This window comes from Lissotriton vulgaris, chromosome 3_2 (genome assembly GCF_964263255.1).
Source record: "Lissotriton vulgaris chromosome 3_2, aLisVul1.2, whole genome shotgun sequence".
NCBI lineage: Eukaryota > Metazoa > Chordata > Amphibia > Caudata > Salamandridae > Lissotriton > Lissotriton vulgaris.
This window is the reverse complement of record NC_141690.1, coordinates 242,464,851-242,477,834: the sequence shown is the minus strand read 5'-3', so window position 1 is coordinate 242,477,834 and position 12,984 is coordinate 242,464,851.

Below are 12,984 nucleotides of genomic sequence, written 5' to 3'. Positions count from 1 at the left end.
TTTGCATGTTAATGATTTTTGCTTTAACGCTAAGTTTAGGATATGCTCCTTCAAGGAGTAAGTATGGAAATTTACGAGAATTTTCCTGGGTTTAGCCCGCTGTGGGTTGCGCCTGAATGGATCTCTGTGGATACGTTGAATATCAGTCGCTAACTATTCATTGGAATGCGTGAGATTTAGAGATTCTTTTAGTAAGGCGATTATGAAGCTCTTGATGTCAGTACCTTCGCTACCTTCGGGAACATTCAAGATGCGTATATTGCTACGCCTTGCATTGTTTTCTAAAACCTCCATTCTCTCCGATAAGGCCTGGTCTTCCTTTTTTAATTTCAAGATGTCATCCTGGGTGCCCTCAGCCCGCATAGAGATTTGTCCCACCGTTTCCTCCAAGGCTTGGGTTCTCACCGACAGGCTACCTATTCTTTCATCAAGAGACTCGCAAAAGCTCCTTATTTCTCTCTGATTAGAGGCTGACTCAGCAAAACCTTGCTTTATCTCCGCAGATAGTGCTGCAAACATCTGTTGTAGCGAGGCTACTGAGATAGGCGCTGAGTTAGGACCTAAGGTGCCATTTACTTCCTGACAGGGGACAAGATTATCGCCCTCAAAATTAGAGGCAGGTTTAGCGATCAAAAGGGGTTCAGAAAATATCCCAGCTTCAAAGTTGTCTTCTATATTGTCCAAGATGGTTATACTGAGAGGAACATTGCAGCTGTCTTCTGAAACTGAGGGTAGAATTGCTTCCTCTACTCTCAGCGCGGAATCTTCTATGACTGAACCTGCTAGATCTTTGGAAAGAACTCCACCTCCCTCCAAACGCAGATTTTCTGCAGGCTGCGGTGTGTGAGTGGAGCCAAGAACTGCCTGTTGAACCTGGGTGTCTAAAGAGTTAACCGGTATTGTCGCTAAGGCCGAGCCTTGATCGATTGTAGTCATATCTCCAGACCTTTGATTAAGCTCAATGATGGAGCTACCCCTCTGCTGATGTTCTTTACCAATTTTCAGGACTTGAGGAATAACCTTGAAATATGAGCGCAGAGACGCGGTAATCTTAGGGATAGAGGTAGGAAGAGGTTTTGCCTTAGCGCGTTTTCTCCCCTTTTTGCTTTAACTTCAGTGGAGAGGTAAGATGAAGTTTCCTGGTCTGAATACGACTTTGCAAAGTTTTGAGGGCTCTCTTTAGGCTCAGATACCTCCTTTTCAGCTTTCTCCTCTGTAGCTTGCAGCGCGCCTTTACCCCTCCTTTTGCGCGATGTGCTAACACCCGCCAAACCCTTGGCTGCGCTCTTACCTTTTTGTTTCCTAGCAGGCTCTACAGCGTTCATGTGAGCCAGGGGTAGGTTAGTAATTGCAGGATCTCGATCGCCACTGCTGACCTTTACCCCTTTGGTACAGTTATCGCCACCTCTAGCTGTTTCCTCGTCCTTGCGTAAGGCTGCTGCTGGCTGCCAAGGGGGGAAAACGACTGAAGAAATAGACGGTGTACTAGCACCAAACACTTCCTTATTGCCGTAGCTTGCACTGCTCAAGTGGGAGTCCCCGCGGAGGCTCCGAATCCGCCTGTTTCTGCGGAGCTCCAGGGCGGCTTGTTTTCAGCGCAGCAGTTCAGGTGTGGGCTTCCTGCAGAAAGGGCGTTCACCGCTGCTGTTGCTGACCTCGGACTTGCTGTTCGCCTCCCCGGCTTCGTGGTGTACGCCCTCCTGGGCTCCGCGGTAAACTTCCTTCTCAATGCACATCGGGCTGCGGCTGCGGCTGCGGCTTTCGGCCGTGCGGTCGTAATCCCTCGGTTCTCAATTCCGTGATAAGTGTCCGGAATTCACTCAGGAGCACAATTAAATGCGCATAATATCCTTGGTTGAAAAGACGCTCATACTAGCGAGCTAAACACGATGATTTGGCACTCGAGATCAGGAGACGGAGCGGAGCACTACAGCAGTCAGCCGACTGCCGCCATGTTTCCCCGCCTATGTTCCCCCTAGCAGTAGTATTGCGTGCAACATTGGGAGACAGAATACCACTAGGACATGCGGTACACAAAGTGTTGTTATATGCGGATGACTTGCTGGTATGCGTGATAGACATAGACGTCATTCCAGCCCAGTTGGCTCACACTCTGCAAGACTTTGCCACCATCTCGCGACTTTGGGTGAATGCAAGTAAGTCCTGTATCTATGCGTTTGGGGAGGGGAGGTAGGCTCCAGGATACACCCTTAATGGTGCAAGGGTATAGTGGAGAGGGGACACCTTCCGATAGCTGGGAATCCAGATATACCGCCAGCCAACAGACCTCTTTGACGGTAACCTGGGAAGGGCCTTCATGGCCATCAAGAAACGAGTACACTTCTGGAACACGCTAATGGTCACTGGCAGGGTAGCGCAATCCAAGATGGTGATTCTCCCCAGGCTACTGTATTACTTTGCTAACTTGCCTATATCTGTCCCTACAGCTTTTTTGCTGCACTCTGTAAACTACTTAGGGACTTCCTCTGGGGGAGCAGCCGACACAGATGGCACTAACAAAACTCTACCTCCCTACAGACCAAGGGGGGCTAGCTGCGCCTTGTTTTGAACACTACTATTTAGCTGCACAACTGCAGTGGATAGCCCGCAGGCTTGCGGATAAAGGTCAGGAGGACACAGCGTCTACACTGCCCCCATGCTCCCTGGAACAGATACTTAAACTCTTCCACCCAGCCACCAAAACTGTGACACCGCTTCTCCTGTCGGATCATAGCATTGTTCCATTTGAAATACAAAAGGAACCCTTAGGAACTACACCCATAAAACATCTACCTCAGAAACGTCGAATTTGGAAAAAATTCACTCCTGAACTGTTCAACAGTGTATTAGCAGAACATCCCCCGACACTAGGTAACACCTTACAGGAGGCATGGGATAGCTATGAGAAGTGGGTGTCGAAAGCACTAGACAAGGTCGCCCCCTGGACTTTTAAACCACCAGTAAGACAATCTAGAACTGCTCCGTGGTTTTCAGAGAAATTAAGATTGGCCAAAGCTCAATGCAAAACCATAGAACGGAGATGGAGGAAGAGCTATGCTCCTGTACTCAAATCATGCTACAAAACTGAGCTAAAAAAGTATCAGAAATTGTTTAGATTGGAGAAAAGTCTCCATTTTAAAAACAGAATTGAGCAAGCAGATAACCCCACGAGAGAATTATTCAGTATCTACAAAGAACTCACGATTCCATCGAGACTTGAGACCCAAGACACGTACTCTACTGAGACATGTGATCTGATAGCTGATTTCTTTGTAGATAAGGTGGATAAAATTCATGCCACCTTTGTAGACAATAAAACTCCCTTAAACAACAGTGAGGATACTAGAACTATCTCAACACATAAATCACCTCTTACTAGTTTTAAAACCCCTGAAAGACATGAACTTTTAGGTATTATTAACAGTATACAATCCGGCTCCCCCACAGACGCCTGCCCACCGGACCGGTGCAAGGGAGCTAAGGAAAGTATATTAATTAACTATATCAGTCACATGGTGACACTGTCATTTCAGGAATGCTACGTACCGAAGGTATGGAAAACTGCTCAAGTTATACCACTGAAGAAAAAGCCCAATATTCCCATTTCTCAGCTCCAAAATCTCCACCCCATCTCCCTCCTCCCATTCTGCGCTAAAATAATAGAAAAAATTGCAAACAGACAACTCATAGAGTATTTGGAGGCAGAAGCCCTCCTTCACCGCTCACAATCGGGATTTAGAGCGGGCTACTCTACTGAGTCGGCAGTTCTATACTCTACTGAGCGTCTTAGGCAGATAGCGGACAAAGGCGAGACGGCAGCGTTGGTCTTATTAGACCTTAGTGCAGCATTTGACACCGTGCTGCACTCAACGCTGCTGTCTCGTCTCTCGGACATGGGGGTAACGGGTTCAGCACTTGCCTGGCTGCGTTCCTTCCTGGCCGACAGAAGCTTTCAGCTACACTGCCCACCCTTTAGATCCTCCCTTCGGGAGGTGAGCCATGGGGTTCCACAGGGCTCTAGTTTGAGCCCTACGTTATTCAACATCTATATGGAACCCCTGGCTCACATTGTAGAAGGCTTCGGGGTGGGCATTGTCAGCTACGCTGACGACACCCAGCTGGTGTTTAAGCTAACTCCCGACTCGAATTGTATGTCAGCGGTAGCAGTCTGGATGAATAACAACTGCCTTCGTCTAAATGGCGAAAAGACTGAACTACTGGTGATCGGGTGAGCAGCATCAGCTTGGTCTCGTTAATGGTGGCCTATCGAACTGGGAAATCCCCCCATTCCTGTGGAGTCGGTAAGAAACCTAGGTGTTATGCTGGACTCTGATCTCTCTGGCAAGACCCATGCCAGCAGGGTAACGGGAAGGTGCTTTGGCATACTAAAGGTTCTCCGAAAAATATTGGATCTCCTTCCTACCGGAGCCAGAAAAACAATTGTCCATGCGCTAATGACTCCCCATTTTGATTATGGGAATGCCCTGCTGATTGGGCTCAGTCAAAAGGGTTTACATCAACTGCAATGTGTGCAGAATGCTGCCGCACACCTTGTGCTCGGACTCTCACGTAGAGCTTCTGTTTACCAACATGTAACATCTCCTGAGCTTCTTTTCCACAGCTGCCTTATGATCTCTGTATTTTATCAGCAGTCAGCGCGGGGACACGCAGTTTGTGTAGCCAGGCGCTCTACAAATGATTTATTATTATTATTTATTATTTCCTGGCGGTGGCGTACAAATGCTATCGCAGGAGCCAATATCTCCCCGCTGTGCGGGGGGAGCGACTTTAAGTAGGTGTCCCGCGATGCTGCCAGAGCGCTATAACGCTCGAAATGGCGCTCGCCGATGGTCCGAGTCCTCACCCAAGATGGCGCCCACAGAACACCAGCCCCGGGAACCGGACCCGCCCAAGTGGCGGTGGGTTAACAGAATTATGTGCAGTAAGAGAGCTCCCAGATAAAAGCAGGGTGAAAGCAGAAAATAAAAATAACACAAATAGCAAACTAGGAAGTTTAAAATAAGCGCGAGCGCAGCAGCGATCAGCGCAGCCGCGTGGTACATTGTCCGCGCAGTAAGGGCCCCGTCGCGTTGCCGGAGTCGTGCCAGAGTCCTGCCCGTCTGCGCCCGTCCGCGCTAAGGACGCGCGGAGCGCCGCGGTTCTTTCCTTGGTAAGCTCTCTTCTGGGTGTAGTGATGATTTCCTATTCTAGAGATACCCTTTGGTCCATTGGGCAGACAGTCCAGAGGTGTGACCTGGCACCAATCCATCCTCTATGCGGCCCTAACCATTGTGCCTGCAAGAGATGGTTGCTTGATTCACCCGTTACCATCCGCCAGAGAGTTCTTACATCTGCCCCTCGGAGCAACTACTCCGCGCGTATGCTTCGGGTGTTGAATCTGAAGGCCAGGTCCCTGGTGAAACATCACCAAGCCATTCACGACCTCATTAAGGACGAGTCTCCCGACATATTTGCCATCACGGAAACCTGGCTTCAGGAGGCGGATGTGGCTATTATCAATCTGGCCTGCCCCCCCTAGTACTCTATTTACACTTTAAACCGGCCTACCAGAGGCGGCAGCATTGCCCTCGCAGTCAGGTCCAGTTACACTTGTAGCTGGAATGGACTTAACATTGCTGGGTGCGAAAGTGCTTCCTTTAAGATCTCAATCAGCCCCCAGTTTTCGCTTTCTGGGATGGTTGTTTATCGACCTCCGGGCAGCGATGTAGCATTTAGGGAAGCTTTCCCAGATGCCGTCAGCTCGGTTGTGCCAATTTTTCTATCTTGGGAGATCTAAATTTTCACTTTGACAACCAGAACATCCCGGCTGTTAGCAGTATCCTCGCTGATCTGGAGGCCCTTCAGCTAATCCAACTAGTATCCCAGCCCACCCATGTAGGGGGTCATGTCCTGGACCCTTTTTTTACAAATTTAGTTGAAGCCAACACCTTGACCACTTCCCCATTAGGGTGGACGGATCATTTTCTAGTGTCCTTTAGGTACCCTCTGCCTGAGACTCCTTCTATTCCGCCTGCCAGACTGATTCCTAGACGGCATTGGAATAAACTCAGGCTGGAGGATCTGCACCGTATCCTGGCTGAAGAGCCGTTAGGACTATTAGATAACGTGGAAACGGGCTACGACCATTTCTGCCGGTGGATTACCAGGGCGCTCGACTCTCTGTCTCCCATTACCTTGAGCAAATTTAGCTCTAGAGAGTCGAGCCCATGGTACGATAGTGCCTTACGTGCTTGGAAAGGTACCTGCAGACGGGCGGAAACACAATGGCGCAAGTCCAATGAGGCTGACAAGAAAGCCACGTATCTTGCTTCTGTTAAGCTTTACCATCGAGCCATTTGTAGAGCTCATGCGGCGTTCTATTCCTCGGAATTTCGCAACAGTCCGAACCCGTCTAAAACCATCTTTAAAGTCCTTAAAGACCTTTTGGCGAAAAGGATCTCCTCCCCGGAAGCCTGTTCCACCTCTCACTGCGAGGCCCTGGCATTCTTTTCTTAGAGAAAGTCCAGATTATCTATCAGGCTTTCCCTAGTATTGGACCATCTCCGGGAGACCCAGATTGCACTCAAGGCCATACCACCCTGCACTCTCTTCCCCCGTTACTTCCTGAGGGGTTCAAACAAATTGGCCCAGCAAATCAAGTCCGGCTCCCCTTCGGATCCGTTAAGACCTGCCCTTTTTAGAGACCAGTCTTTTTTGGGACGCTCCACGGTGTGCTCGCTGATTAACCTCTCACTGGCCTCGGGCATGGTTCCAGCCAAATGGAAGCAGGCGGTGGTTTCTCCAATCCTGAAGAAGCCTTCGTTGGACCCACTAAAACCGGAGAACTACCGTCCTATTTCATTGCTCCCCTGGCCGGCGAAAGTTGCGGAGGCACACGTCAATCTGGCCCTATCAGACCATCTTACTCGGGCCAAAGTCCTGGACCCCACGCAGAACGGTTTCCGTGCTGGTCACAGCACGGAGACAGCCCTCCTCGCCATGGTGGAGCATTTGCGTGCGGTGTTGGATGCAGGTCAGACGGCGGCGTTTGTATTATTAGATCTGAGCGCCGCCTTTGACACCGTCTCTCACCGATTGGCATCGGTGGGCTCGCTCTGCAGTGGTTCCGCTCCTTTCTCGACAATCGCTCTTTTTGCGTGGCCATCCCACCTCACCAGTCCAAATTCCATCCTCTGGGCATGGGGGTTCCGCAAGGATCCTCGCTGAGTCCCACGTTATTCAATCTATACGTGAGACCGTTGGCTGATGTCGTCAAGCAGTGGGGCATGACTATGGTCTCATACGCTGATGACACTCAGCTAGCGGTTACTATCAGCGGGGATGCTGAGCAGGATGCCCCTAGGTTCCAGAGTGGACTGAGGGCGGTGGCTGGTTGGATGAATGCCAACTGTCTCCAGCTTAACGCAAAGAAGACTGAAATCATGATTGTCGGTAAGAAAGCGGAACTCTGGGGGGACAGGTGGTGGCCTCCGGAACTTGGGCCGTCCCCTACTCCGGTCACGGAATTAAGAAACCTGGGAGTCTGGCTGGACCCCACCCTCAGCTTTGTTGGCCATACAAAGAGAACTGCGGCCTGCTGTTTTGGTGTTCTTCGGGGCTTAAGACCTGTCCTCAAATTTTTTGATGCCTTGACCAGGCAGTTGGTGATTCAGGCGACGGTGATCTCCCGGCTTGATTACGCCAGTTCTCTCCTGATGGGGGCCAACCAGGCAGAAATCACTCGCTTGCAGCATGTTCAAAACGCTGCAGCCAGAGCGGTAGTTGGCCTGCCCAGGTTTTGCTCCGTTTCTAACACTCTACGATCCTTGCACTGGCTGCCGGTCAAGATGAGAATTCATTTCAAGGTCTTATGTCTGTCCTTTAAAATCTTGAAAGGTTCTGCTCCCCAGATCCTTGCCAACCTCTTGTCTCTCTATACTCCGACGCGCTCTCTTAGATCCTTTGGCCAAGCTCTCGCTGTGGTCCCCCGGTTCAAGCTTAGCCGAGCTGGGGGCCGATCTTTTCGAGTGAGAGCGGCGGCTATTTGGAACTCTCTTCCTGTAGAGATCCGTTTGTTGGAGGATCTGTTGATGTTCCGTAAGGCCATTAAAACGTTCTTATTTTAATGTTGTCCCGTGGCTGTTCCCCGTTTTAATTCTTTGCATTTAGCGGTGTTGTGTTCTACCTTGTCGTGCGCCGGGACGCTCCTTTGCTGGAGCATCTGTGCGCATTATAAGTGCCCATAGCATAGCATAGCATAGCATATCTCACCAAAGCTTTGGTCCCCTATGCACCGGCAATGCCGATGGAAGGCTCCGCTAGCGGGACCGGGGCGCTCACTTCTCTTGAACTCACAAGCTGTCGAGACGGTGACATACAGACACTGGGAGATCTATACTGTCTTTGCACATTTATCCTGTATGAATCCCTGGTTGAAGATGAGGGACTACCACTGGGGCAATTCCTAATGCACCGCTCACTGATTGAGACCCTGCCCGTTAAGTGGGGGGTCATGTCTACAGAGCCAAGCCAACACCTTACCATACAATACCTCCACCTCATGGGGAGAGGCAGACACCTGGTCCGTTGGTTTGCAGCGTCACTCTGTGCACATCCAGCGATTACTCTAGATCCCCTTCAACGTAAATGTGAATTAGACCTGGGGAGACAACTAGAGGACAGGGAATGGGAAAGGGTACTGAAGAGCCCAGTACGTATACCCAGAAACATGCGATTCCGACAAATACAATTGTTCATTGTACACAGGGCATACCTTACACCTAAGACGATTAATAAGTATTTCCACTGTATGGACGCAGTGTGCCCTAGATGTGCCGAGCCCGGGGCTGGGTTAGACCACATGGTGTGGAGTTGCAGCAGACTGAATACATATTGGCACACAATCAGCGAGTTACTGCACGCATGCACAGTCCGTGGCATACCCTTTGACTATACTTTTTACCTGCTGCACCACTTCCGTAGAACCCTGGCCACAAAAGTAACATTCTGGTTCCTTGGCCTGGAGCTAGTGGTCGCCAAGCGACTTCTCACCAAGAAGTGAAAGGCGCAGGAACCACCTCATACACAAGCATGGAGACACTCGCTCTCCGCATGGGCTAGAGAAGGGGGAATTGCCATCCAACAGGAAGAGACACTGGGATTGAGGAAGGAGCCCATAGCTACTCAGTGGGAGGGACTGCTCCAAGCGCTTCATCAAACTGAGGAAGCATACACAGGGTGACAACCCGAGGGGAGGGATGTGGGCCCCGGGTAAGTGCTGTAGGCCATGTTCGTGTGCAACCGCAGTGTTCCCTGTATACAGACATACTAATTGACACCAAGGGTGGACGTAACTGACACCAATGTAGGGGGGCAACTGTCAGACTGAAGAAATGTGATGGGCTGTTGGGGTAGTCGGGGCGCAGGGGGAGGTGGGGATACTTGCGATAGCACCGGTCTATGTTGTAGTTGTAGTTGTTGGTTTTTATTTTATTTTTTTAATTACACAACATCTGTTCAGAAGTCCACACTGACCAATTTAAAAGACTTTACGAGTTGGACTAATGGAAACACGATATCACCGAACTGTAACCTGTACCATTTATGAAATGAGCTGACTACTGGAATCAAAATCCGTTCTTGTGCAACAGAAGCCATATGTATCCTTGAAATGCTCAAACTTTATGTAACAATTATATGCTTCCACTGTTGATAGGTGATCCAATGTATAGATAGCCCTCGGAGCATGCTGCCTTTCATGAACATGTAATCTAAAAGGCAATAAAAACAAATGTATACAAAACAAAAAAAATGAGGATAACGAATAGCAATTATTTCTTCACAATATCCTCACCCCCTTTTTAACTGTGCCCTGGGACCTCAAGAATAAAAATCGCGACAGAAGATCCTATAGGTACTTTTAAGTTAGCTTGCACCGAAATTCCCCTTCCTCACACACAAAACCACCCGCACTGCTTTAATTCGGTGTTGCAGCACAGCCGGGTTGCATTCGGCATCCAACTGGGAATCCAATGATGAAGCATGCCACCAACTAGGTTGGTAGGTGAGGGTTCTTCTACTGGCTTTTTGCAACATTGTGCATGGCATTGAGTCATTTGTACATCTGGACACTGGGTCCGTCCACTTTGTTTTTAATCAAATAATGATAATCATTTTTTATATATTATTTTGCACTTGACTTGTGACATTTTCCAAGTGCTATAAATAACCAGTGTTAGGGTTTCCATCCCTCGAGGGAATTAAAGCCAGGGTTGGCCTTGGCAGGATGCAAACTCACGACCTATGTGAGTCACTAGCTATCAGAAGCGAGCATTTCTTCCTGAGCCATTGAGCAATATGAAAGTGAAGAACAATTTATTTTCTGGCCAGAAGATTTAATCACCTTTGAGATTTTGCTTCAACATATACATTTTCTAACATCAATCATTTCTAGTGCCACTTACTTTGCACTCACCTCATTTTTGAATTTCAAAATGTACTTTTTATACAGCACTGTATGGCAAGTACAATGAGTTCTCTAGTAGTTAATTTGATAAATTCTGTATTTCTGTTCTTGAAGTATAAATTACCATTTCTGTTCTCTAAGGATGTAAATGCTGAAGAGAGGTTACATGAAGCTGCTATTTTTGAGTAGGTAGTGAAAAGTAAGGAAGTGAATGTGCATTTTGATCATTAGCTGGTGGTCTTCCAGGCATCCCATTCAGCTCTGTTAATGTAGTTTGATAATTTCTTTTTTCAACATGTGTGGGTGCTCTGTGGACCATATTTGTAGAGCAATATAACATAAATGTAACTTTGTACTATAACATTCTTCTAGCTTGGAACTATGCTAGAATAGAATAGGTGGGAGGGAGGACCAGGAAATGGAAAATGTGAGGGACTGGGTGGGAGAGGGAGCAGACGGGACAAGAAAACCAACTGGACAAAAATAGAGTAAATGGTGTGAGATATGCAGGGAGGGGAAAAGGAATGGTATTCATTAGTGGGAAAGGCAGAGAAGATAGAGAAAGACGTGATCAGAGGAAGAGAAGGAATGAAAGAGAAAGGCATAGGCGTTCCAGAAGTAGGAAGGTTTACTTGCATCTTAAAGCTTTTACAACTATACTTGTATTAATTCCATAGTTCCTAATTCTTTCTACAGCCTAGGTTAACCTGTACCCATACCTCATTGACAGCCACCGAGAAGTATAGCTGTGAAGGGAGACATTGCACTTGAAAATGGACTGTTTTACTCCATTTTAAAATAATTTTCTCAGGTGGAGATGCCACACAAACCCCCATTCTGAAAGCCATGTTTGCTTGCTGGGCACAGTCCATTCAGGGTTTCATTTCTAGGCCACACCATTTCAAGGTTCTCAAGCCGCCACTGAGTCTAACTCAGTTTCCAACCTTGTGCAGTTTGCCTGGGTGTGTTCCAATACTGTCCGAGTACTGAATTCTATGGTGTTTTCCTCATTGGCTGCAACTTTTTCTCAGATGGCCTGAATGTCCTGGTTCATGCCTACCAGGGAAGCCACCATTTGTTTTTTCAATGATTGAGATGCACAGTGTTGTCATGAATTATATCATTTACGATGTTATCAGTGATGTCATCAATGATGTCTTTCAATATTTCATGAGTGATGTTTTCTGTGATATCATAGGCACTGTATTGTGAGGGCATAAGTTCTAGTTAGTATAATAAACTATACCTGGCTAATTTTCTGTATTTTTTTGTAGTTGAAAGTGTTACATTATAACTGACTTTTTTTTACCTAACTATAACATCACTTTTGCCTTTGCTTTCTTCAGTGAATTTCTGAGTTTTTTTTATGCAAAGTAAGATAATATTCCCATAACTAACCTTAAAATGTGTTTTATTCCAATTAATTTCTAGGGTTTCTGTAGTACTCTGTGTATGTATTCATGTAATGCTTTGCTAACATCTATTAGTAGGTAGGCCCATGGAACAGCATTCATATTGTACAATGAAGGTTCTGAGAGTGTTTGCATATGAAATATGCAGTTGTTTCCTGTGAGAGTTAGACTGGTGGAGGCATTTCTTTTGATGTCCTCCACAGCTGTGTAGCATTTGGAATAAAGTTTACCTTTCAAAACAATGAGTCACCAGCGTTGTTAGAAATGGGGGTTCTTGTTGGCCAGGGTATGCACCTAAGACAGGCAGAACCCACCACTCTAGTCAGGGTTAGGGTGTTGCACGCCGAAGATATCCCCTGCTCACCCCCTTGGTAGCTTGGCAGAGCAGTCAGGCTTATCCCAGAGGCAATGTGTAAAGTGTTTACACAACACACACACCAGTGACACACTAGGCACACCACAAAAAGAGCTCCACATAAGGTTTTACACAAACACTTCAGACTGCAATCACATAAACCACTGTGCCACTAGGAACTTGCCACAATGTCACATAGATCATAAAATCACTTTGCCAACCAAGCAATTGTCATAGCATTGCAAGTAGGTGCAATCCAGTAAATCCTTATAGGTTGCACATGTTACACAAACACCACCATTGCTCATATAACGCAAATCCTGAAGCAATGCATGCTATCCTGACCAAATCAAGTCATACACAACATAAGTCATCACATCAGAGAATGAAATCCAGTAGTTTAAATCTTAAACCACACAGGGATCATAAATGCATTGTCAACATATGCATATCACCATATAGTACCATAAACAACACATTGGGCGGCACCTGCACACCTATTATTGGGTATCTGGTGTTATTGTTCCCTTCATTTAGGATCATAGGCCGCCTGCCCACCTACATCAAGTTAAGAAATTACGATTCCTTAATAGCGATTATTAAGGAAACGCTAGTAAGGAATCACAATTGCCTTTGCTAGTAGGTTTTGCTAAAATAATTGTGATACCTACACATTTCCTTAGAGCGAATTGCAAATTACGATTCGCTATTAGGGTATGCTTTCCCATTCATTCCTATTGGCCTAGAGACCT